Genomic DNA, 9386 nt, shown 5'->3' on the forward strand with positions numbered 1-9386 from the left:
CAAGATAACTACGGGATTTTTAAACTATCATCATTCATCTTGGACATCAGTAATGGGACACCGATATAATGGTGTGTGTGTGTGTGTGAGAGAGAGAGAGAGAGAGAGAGAGAGAGAGTGAGCATGTTTGTGTGGGGGTGTGTGTGTGTGTGTGTGTGTGTGAGAGAGAGAGAGAGAGAAAGAGAGAGAGAGCGCATGTTTGTGTGTGTGGGGGGGGTGTGTTCCTCTAACGGCACCCAGCTTAGTTTTTTCACACAGGGTTTGTCACTGACTCTGGAACCCTCCCGACTCCACCTCCCCAGTGCTGGGATTACAGACATGTGGCATCGTGCTTGGCCATGATGTGGATGCTGAGGATCCATACTCCAGTCTTCATGTCTCCATGGCAAGCACCTCGCCAACTGTACCATTCATTCAGCCCAATGGATGACTTCTGTTAGACCCATAGCCATCAAATCCTTCGGAAACCAAGCCAAACATCTGAAATGGAAATCCTGTGTGCGGCCGTATTCAAGCCCCACAACTGTGGTGATTGAGGATGTACTCCTTCTGGTAACAGACATTCTCGTCCCTGAGCAAGAGCTGCTCTCTCCACTTCGCCGTCTACGCTGGGTAGTTTTGACGGAATACCAATGTCTTCTAGCCTAGGAATGTGCAGGTTGGGAGAGTTTTGGCACAGCAACCCATCTCGGGCTATTTGGCCCCACAGCAGCGAGTAAAACATTGCCGTGGAATTGTTTTTAACAGGACATATTGCTTCTTAAAAAACTAAGGCACAAAACATGTTAAGTGAGCCTGAAACATCTTACAGTCCAAGGGAGCAAAGAAATACTCAAACCAGACACAAACATGCAAACAACCTACATATATCAAGAGCCCAACTGGACAAAGCTAGAACAATTTTTTGGGGGGGGGGGGAGTCAGTGAGGCAGCACTGGGTTCCCACCATAGTTTAAAATAAACGTCCACAAGTCCACACACTTAATCATGAGAGTGGGACAGACAATCTGTGTGGCTCCTTCACCTTCAAGAAGAAAACACGTTAACTCTCTGAAACATATACACAGCGGTTTGCTTCATATGGGAAGCAGGGTTGGGTTGCGGTGTGGGGGTCGACAGGACAACAGCATGTTGAATATTTACTCTTGATATGAGACAGTGAGATGGGAACTTTATGCTCGTGGCATTTGTGTTGCAAGCCTACAACCCTACTTTAACTGTGAGGAAGACATCAAAGGAATTCCGGTATTGACCAATACGCCTCAAACTTTTTGAGGTTTTACGGAATCTTAGTTGAAGATGTGTTACATTTGTTTAATGATGCAAAAGATGTGTTGCATTCCTTTGCGTTGCATCTGTGCAACTCTGTGAAGCTGTGTTACTTCGCCTGGCTAAAACACCTGATTGGTCTAATAAAGAGCTGAATGGCCAATAGCGAGGCAGGAGAAAGGACGGGTGGGGCTGGCAGGCAGAGGGGGTTGATGGGAGCAGAAGTCTGGGAAGGAGAGATTAAGGAGTGAGAACTGAAGAAGAGGATGAGGCCAGGAACCAGTCACCTAGACACACTGCAAGCCGTGGAGCAAGAAGAAAAACCAACAAACAAAACCAAGGTATACAGAATAGAGAAAAATGAAAGTAGGCAGGGTACTTTAACAAAAGCTGGCTAAGGCAGGGCATTCTTAAGTAAGAACAAGTCTCCACACATCTATTTGTTTGGAGCTGGGTGATGGCCCCAAAGAGTCACAAGAGTAAAACCCAACAACACCAAGGTCATCAAAAATAAAATTCAAGAACTGCTTGGGACACCAGGCCCCACAGCAATGGCCTTCCTGGGGTGTGAGCCTCAGCTCTGCAGGACGTCCTTCTCTGATCCTCTGTGTCCCTTAATGCCAGCTCCCTTTGACTCCTCAGGTCAGGGGGGCTCTGCTCTAATTTTCTCTTTTTGAAAAAAGATGATTACTTAAAAAGATGGTTATCTATCTATCATCTACCTATCATCTACCTATCATCTATCTATCTATCATAATCTATCTATCCATCTATCACCTATCTATCATCTATTTCCTATCTATCCATCATCTATCTATGTATCTGTCTGTCTATCATCTATCTATCTATCCATCATCTATTATCTATCAACCTACTACCTATCATCTACTACCTATTATTTATCTGTCTATCATCCATCATCTATCATCTATTATCTATCTATCTATCATCTATCTATCTAACTATCTATCCATCATCGATCTAGCATCTATCATCTATCTATGCCTGTGTGTGTGAGCCTGCATGTGTGTACACTTGCATACAGGAGCCACTAGAAGGCAGAAGAGAGTGTCTGTGACCAAGGCAAGGCTGAAGATTTGTTTAATCCAACACGTTTTTTAAAAAAAGAAGAGCACCACCAAAGTAATTGGTATGGAGGGGAAGAAAGAAGAAGAAACAAAGGAAAAAGCTCTTGTGTGGTCTCTGTTCTGACGGGGCAGGCTGATACTGTTTGACCCAGAAAGACCCTCAGCAGTGAGTCTGGGAATTGGTTTGGTTAAGCGCTTACACTTCAGGATGTGTTTGTTTGTGTGCGGGAGAAACTATACCAGGCACCACAGCACAGAGAGAGATGGTTCAGTCAGCATTCTCTGTGGTGAGACTTTGTTTGTACCACCAGCTCCCGAATAATAACGTGAAGAGTTCTTATTAACTATGAGAGCTTGGCCTTAGCTTAGGCTTGTTCCCAACTAGCTCTTAAAAGTGAAATTAGCCCATCTATATCAATCTTTATTCTCTACGTGGCTTGTTATCACATACGACTCAGCACATACGACTTCCTCTGCATCTAGCCGATGAATACCCCCACCTCAGATTCTTCTGAGTTCCCTTCTCTGTCTGGAGGTCCTGCCTATCCTGTCCTGCCTAGCTATTGGCCATTCAGCTCTGTATTAAACCAGTCAGAAGGTGCCTTAGGCAGGTGAGGAAAGACAGGGGCATCTTCACACAGTGTGACCAAATATCTGGCAACACAGGATGAAGTAGCCGCCGAGGGAGATGCTTGGTGAGATGGTTTTTCATACACAAACAGAATGAAAAAGGACAACAGGCAAGGGGTTTTTACTGCCCTTTGCTTACTCAACTGTACTAAAATCAGTCAGTAATTATATGTGGGTATCTGTCTGCTTTTTGGTTTTGAAACAAGGTCTCCTGTCTGGCCTTAAACTCCTGATCTTCCTGCCTGTGTTTCCCAAGTGCTGTGATTACAGATATGTGTCAGATTACACTATGAAGCTAATATTATAAATTATGAACACCAGGAAGACTGTCTACTTGGTAAAACCACCACAGGGATAGCTAGCTTCTGCCACAGCTATGAGGGAAATGTTAGGTTAAGACGGGAAGACCCACCTGACTGTGGGAGGCACCATTCTACGTGCGTGCTGCGTCCTGGGTTGCATCAAAAGGAGAGAAGCCAGCTCAGCACAGACGTTCCCTGCACACACACACTATGCTCACACGTCTGTAGCCCCTGCTTCCCTTGCGACTGCACCCCCTCAAACTGTGACACCTCAAATGTGAGCCGCTTCTCCAAACCGAATCTGCCCACAGCACCAGGCAAGTTTCTGAGACATGGGGGCTTCAGTTCCCCACTGCTATAGTTAGTGGCCACAACCGAGCCAGGGACAGTTCATGGCAGCTCTTAGGAGATCTCATTTTCCTTCTTAGCGGCAAGGACCAGTTTTACACAAAAACACAACCAGGAGGCTCGGTGGGTCATTTGGGGTGTAAACTGAACTCAGCCTAGCCATGGCGCTGATGTGAGAACGCGTTATGTGGAAGGGGTTTTCAGTGGCCGCATCTGGGAAGAGTCAAATGAAGTCGACGCTCTTAAAGCCGGATTCTCTCTCTGCCGATGAGTGCTTTCAACTTTTAGAACTATAATTGGGGTCAGATCGCAGGAAAAAGTAACGTCTATCAGAGGAGAAATTGGCTTAAACTTGACAGAATGCAGCATCTGACTGACTGCTGTAGGCAGCCGCCCTGCGCTTATTGTATGAACGGAGTCATGGACCATTATAAAATTGGGTGTGTGGAATTGCAGTCTGGATTTAGATGTGTCAGTGTGCACAGTTGCAAATGTCACTACAGCGTTTTTTTTTTTTTTTTTTTTTTCTCTGATTTAATGGACGATACACTTACTGGTAGCCAATGTCCAATAAACTGAGATCCAAAGTGCACTAATATAACAAAATAATCCACAGATGCCGGAAGGTAAGGGATGCAGGCATTTGTGGCACAGATTCCCACCATATCTCCTGGGGGCCAGGTGGTAACCTCTCTACTCCAATTGAGAAACGGTTATGGAGCAAAGTTCCAAAGTCCTTACAAAGCCTTGTGTGGGAGGGGGGGGGGGTCTCCTCCGGAGCCTGGAATCAACGGTGGAGAGGGTTGCCCTTGAGAATGGTTAGGAAGCAACAGACGAGAGATTCCAGCAGGGGATCTAACACTGAGATTTGTGACCTCAGTGGTGATGGGCCAGATGAGAGGGACCATTTGCTGAGCTCATCTGAAATAACTCAGGAAGCAGCTTCCACTACAGGGTTCTAGCTGGAGATGCTGGTGAGGGGCTCTGGGAAGACAGAGGCAGTCCTCTGGCGGAAACGCTTCCACTCTGCCACCTCGGAGGCTTAACGAACGTGGAGGGGTTTGAGCCTTCATGAATGCATTGCTGAGGTGACCCTGACAAACTCAGAGAAAGGAAGGCCCCTCTTTCTCCATCCCCAGGAAAAGCCAAGCAGAAAGCACCTTGGTAAAGAGACAATCCCATCTGTAGAGCAGAGCAAAGGAATACAGTACTGAGGGACACAGTACCTTGTGCCTTGTCCCTCGAGATGCAAATGTGGAACAGATAGGAGCTTCCGTTGCAAGCCTCTCCCCTTGCCAGAACCATCCAGCATTTAGTAATGTTTGCTGAACATCATGGTTGACACATTATGTCTCTGTTTCAGACCTCAACCTTACAGTGGCTTTCAAATGTAGGGTTTTTAGTGTCCAGTTAGAGATGTCTTCTCACTCCAAAGGGATCATTTAGGAAAAGTCCTGTCGGAGAGCAGAGCCCCACCCCTGGGGACATGGAATGACTCTTTGGGGTAAGTGGATTATTAAAAGGGGGGTCCTGAAGGCAGCTTATCTGCTCCTGAAAAAGAGCTTTTTTTTTTTTTCCTTTAAAAGGAAAAAGTTATAGCAGCCAAGTATAGTAGCCCATGCCTGCAATCCCAACATTTGGGAGGTTGAGGCAGCAGGATTATTGCAAATCCCTGGCTATCCTGGCCTAAGTGATCCCAGGCTATCTAGACTGCATAGCAAGATACCACCTCACTCTCCTCCTTCCAAGGGGAAAAAGAAGACAGAAGGAAACAACAACAAAAAACAAAAAAAAACAAAAAAACCCCAGAAGTCATTGTTAAGGGTTGGGAGCAGTTCCCACGGCGACTCTGAAGAGTTTGCAGAGAAAGGCATGACATAGATAGGGTCTGGGGAACTGGCAGGGGTCAACAGAAAAGTCAAGCATCTCGGTTTAACCAAGAGGTCCATGGAAGCTGAGCTGCTGGTGACACATATGTACAAAAAGGACCAACATGCAATGGCTTTGTGTCAGAAAGGACGGCAAGAGCGAGCAGCACAAACGGGGACGAGGAACTTTTAATAATTCGGAGGCCCTAACAATAGTGTTGAGATTGGAGTGCTCAACCCAGAATTATCTGTGTCAAATTAATTACACGTCCCTCATCTTTTCTTCCCACTGAAATAAAAAGAGATGATGAGCAACACCGCTCTGCAAGATGAGTATCAGCTTTCCCTCTGAAACATTCGGAGCTCAATGAATACCAATTATATTGCATACACACTATGCATGGAAAGATGCCAGACATTAAGGGCTGGGAAAATGCGTGTTTATTTCAACGTCAAATTTCAAAGAAAGACACTCAGAAATTGCCAGGCACATTTGCCTTTTCAGCTTTTTACTGTGGGGGTGTGGCCCTCCTGAACCAAGATCCCAGTGAGCCTCATGTGCAGCAGTGTGTTCAGGGGAAGGGTTAGCTGCTCCGCGTCTCACCAGATCATTCTGTGGGAAGCGAAAGCCTTCAGAGCATCAAAAGTGCTTTTTGTCGAGAATTCCGAGGGCCACGGACCACGAGCCCAAGAGCAAGTGCTTCCTCTGCTTCCGTTTCTGTTGGCTCCCAACACTGAGGCGGCTGGAGGGCGGTGTGTTTCCTGAGCACCACTAAATCAGGACGGACACAAAGGCCACAAGGGTCAGCGCATGTGAGGAGCCCGCGAAGCTCGCAGAGCTCACACTGCCTGCCTAACCTGATGATAAAAACAACAGAATGGTGGAGGTCTCGACAGTAGAGTGTAATGTAAACGGCTTTGTTTGCTTCTAGAATGTCCCATCCAGTTCAGGGTTCTCTAGAAAAGTCTAATCGATTGATCCCCCTCCATCCGGGCCTACTGGAGAACGGAAGGAGGCATGCACAGGTGGACCTCATCCTTCCGGCTTTGAGTAGTAACTATCCACGCTAGTGATGGGCGTGCCCTCTCAGTTTTCTGCAGGAACATTGCTTTTATGATTGCTCTCTCCTCAATTTCTGCTGGAGGCAGAGGCTGTCCGGAAGGGCCTGTGACGCCTGCCCTCCTCAGGGCAGGCAGCTAGGAACGAAGAAGGTTCAGCATTTGGGAGGTGGAACTAGGAGGATCTGGGTTGGAGGCCATTCTGGGGTACACGGGATCCTATCTCAACTACTGCCACCAACCAAGTTTGATCCAGACCTGAGCTTCAGATTTCCCCTTTTATTGTTTGTTTTTTGGTCTGTAGGTTCCATGTAATGTGGCTCGGCTGTCCTTGAACTTGCTGTGTTGCTAAGAGTGTCCTGGAACTCCAGCTCCTCTTGCCTCTAAGCTCCCAAGGCTGGGATAACAGTTATGCACCACCACGGCCAGCTCAGACTTCACTGTTGATCTGAAACACCACTGACTCCCACCGTCTTCCAGCCGCTTCCAGTTTCTCTAAGAGGTCACAACATAAGGTGTTGTACTGTGTTTGTGCAAACGCTAAACTGCCCCCCCCCCAGGGCTGTGGCTTGTCAAACTCAGGAATCACTTCTTGTTCATTTTCTGAGCATCTTGACCCAGCTTCACAGAAATGTCTCCATAAACCCTTGTTGAGTAAACAGAACCCTTGGGTGAAGTAGATGTCTTATTTATGGTACATTTTCAGAAATGACATAACACGGGGAAATCTCTAAGACACTCAGCACACAGGACGTCCACACTCATACAGAGAAGATCTGGGATCCCAACTATCTGGAAGACAACAGTAACAGGAAGTTCAATGGCTACCTGGGCTACAGAGAAGAGTCTTGGCAACTTGGAGAGTGCCTGTCTGAAATGAAGAGAGATCTGGGACTTAGCTGGGTGGTGGAATGTTTGTCCAGTGTAGACAAGGCCCTATGCTCCCCTCCCAGAACTACAAAAGAAAGCAAGAGGTGGAAGGCTCAGATGGATCTTCCTGCGGTGGGGAGAGGAACATGTAAGGAGCGATGTTAAAATTAGGCTTGACCCAAGACCAGCAAAGGCATGCCACTTCCCAGATCCACTGCCATCAAACACACGGGCGCGGCATGCGGCGTTTAGCTTGGTTGATCTTCTGTTTAGGAAAGAACTACTGCTGTTTCGCCAGGAAAGAAGGCAACTTTCAAACGTTTACGTTAATTCTTTAAATTCTCTTGGGATTATTATTTTCCAGATAAATCACTGCAAGACACTTTGCTGCAGTGCGGATGGGTTTTGGATTGGGGATCCGCTAATGGCTTCCAAAAGTGCTGTTTTCCTTAATTTTATTGAAAACAGACTTCTTTCATAACACATGTTCTGATTATGGTTTCCCGTTACTCCCCCCCACCCCTATTCAGATCAGGTGTGGCTTCAGCATGCATGAGACCTCAAGGCCCACTCTCAAAGTGACGCACTTCCTCCAAAAAGACCACACCTACTCCAGCAAGGCCACACCTTCTAACAGCGCCACTCCCTTTGGGGGCCACTTTTCTTTCAAACCACCACAGGCCTACAGGACTAAAACAAAACAACAACATGCCGTTCAGTGATACTGTTGAGTCCATTTTGTGTTGGCCACTACTGCCGGCATAGGACAGACCTTTACGAGCGGTTTGTCTTCTCCGTGAGACTGCCTTCGAGAAAACTGAGTTTTCATTTGCAAGTGGCTATCAATTGGAGGTGGCTCCTGGGTTAGGGCTGGGGCAAGCGTCTTCTCCAGTCTGCTCTTGGACCCCATCTGTGCAGACTTGTGCAGGCCCTGTGCACGCTGCCTCGGTCTGTGGGAGTTCGTACGTGCATAGGCCTGTTGTATCTACAAGGCCCGGGCTCCTTGGTGTTCTCCATGTCCTCTGGCTTTTACACTTTCTACCCCTACGTCCGCAGTTCCAAGAGCCCCACCAGGGAGAGTGTTCTCCGCATATCATTGGTTGTGGGTTTCCATATTTGTGCCCAAGAGGAAGTTTCTCTGGTGATGGCTGGGCAAGGCGTGGATCTATGTCCTTGGGAGCCATTTTATTGCTATGTTCCGTCAAAAGAACAGTAGCATTTGGTTTTCCCCTAGGTCCCTGGGCTATCTAGTCTCAGGTTCTTGGGTCTTCTATCAGATACCGGTTGGTTACGCCCACAGCTTTGTGCCACATTTCCAGTGCACCTCGCAGGTAGCACCATTGTAGAGCAAAGGTTTTGGAGCTGGTTTGCTGGGCTGGTGTTTGTTTCTCCTTTGACTGTGTGCAGGGACCTTCCAGTGCCATGAACACCAGGCCATGGGTAGGTGCTTAGTGAGTTGTGTAGGTGTCTTCAGCAGCGGGCTTTACCATCTTTCTGTTGAAAGCCACCAACGGCCTTGGCAACAGCCTGCGTTGTTTGGGTGCCCACACAGGACCCCTTTGGCCAACAATGACATGGAACCCATTCCTGATACTACGAGTTCTCTTTGAGAAACATCCAGTTGTGGCTGTCTCCCCCATTATTTGCTGATTTGATTTAGATCACTGTCATGTATTTTAGGAGGCCTCTCCTCTACTGGATTAAGTTTCCACACGAGCACCAAAGGCCCTTATTTTACCCCCCCCCACTCCTGTCTCTCCTCCCTTTCCCTGTTTAACCTTCCTGTTCCTCTTCCTAGAGACCCATCCCTCCCCCGAGTCCCTTACTCTCTACTTAATTGTGGTAACATGGATCGTAGCGAGCTTATCAATGACTTAACAGCTAGCATCCATATACAAGTGGATTATACGCACCACATTTGTCTTTCTGGGTCTGAGATACCTCACTCACAA

The sequence above is a fragment of the Phodopus roborovskii genome, unplaced genomic scaffold, assembly GCF_943737965.1.
Source record: "Phodopus roborovskii unplaced genomic scaffold, PHOROB, whole genome shotgun sequence".
Classification (NCBI taxonomy): domain Eukaryota; kingdom Metazoa; phylum Chordata; class Mammalia; order Rodentia; family Cricetidae; genus Phodopus; species Phodopus roborovskii.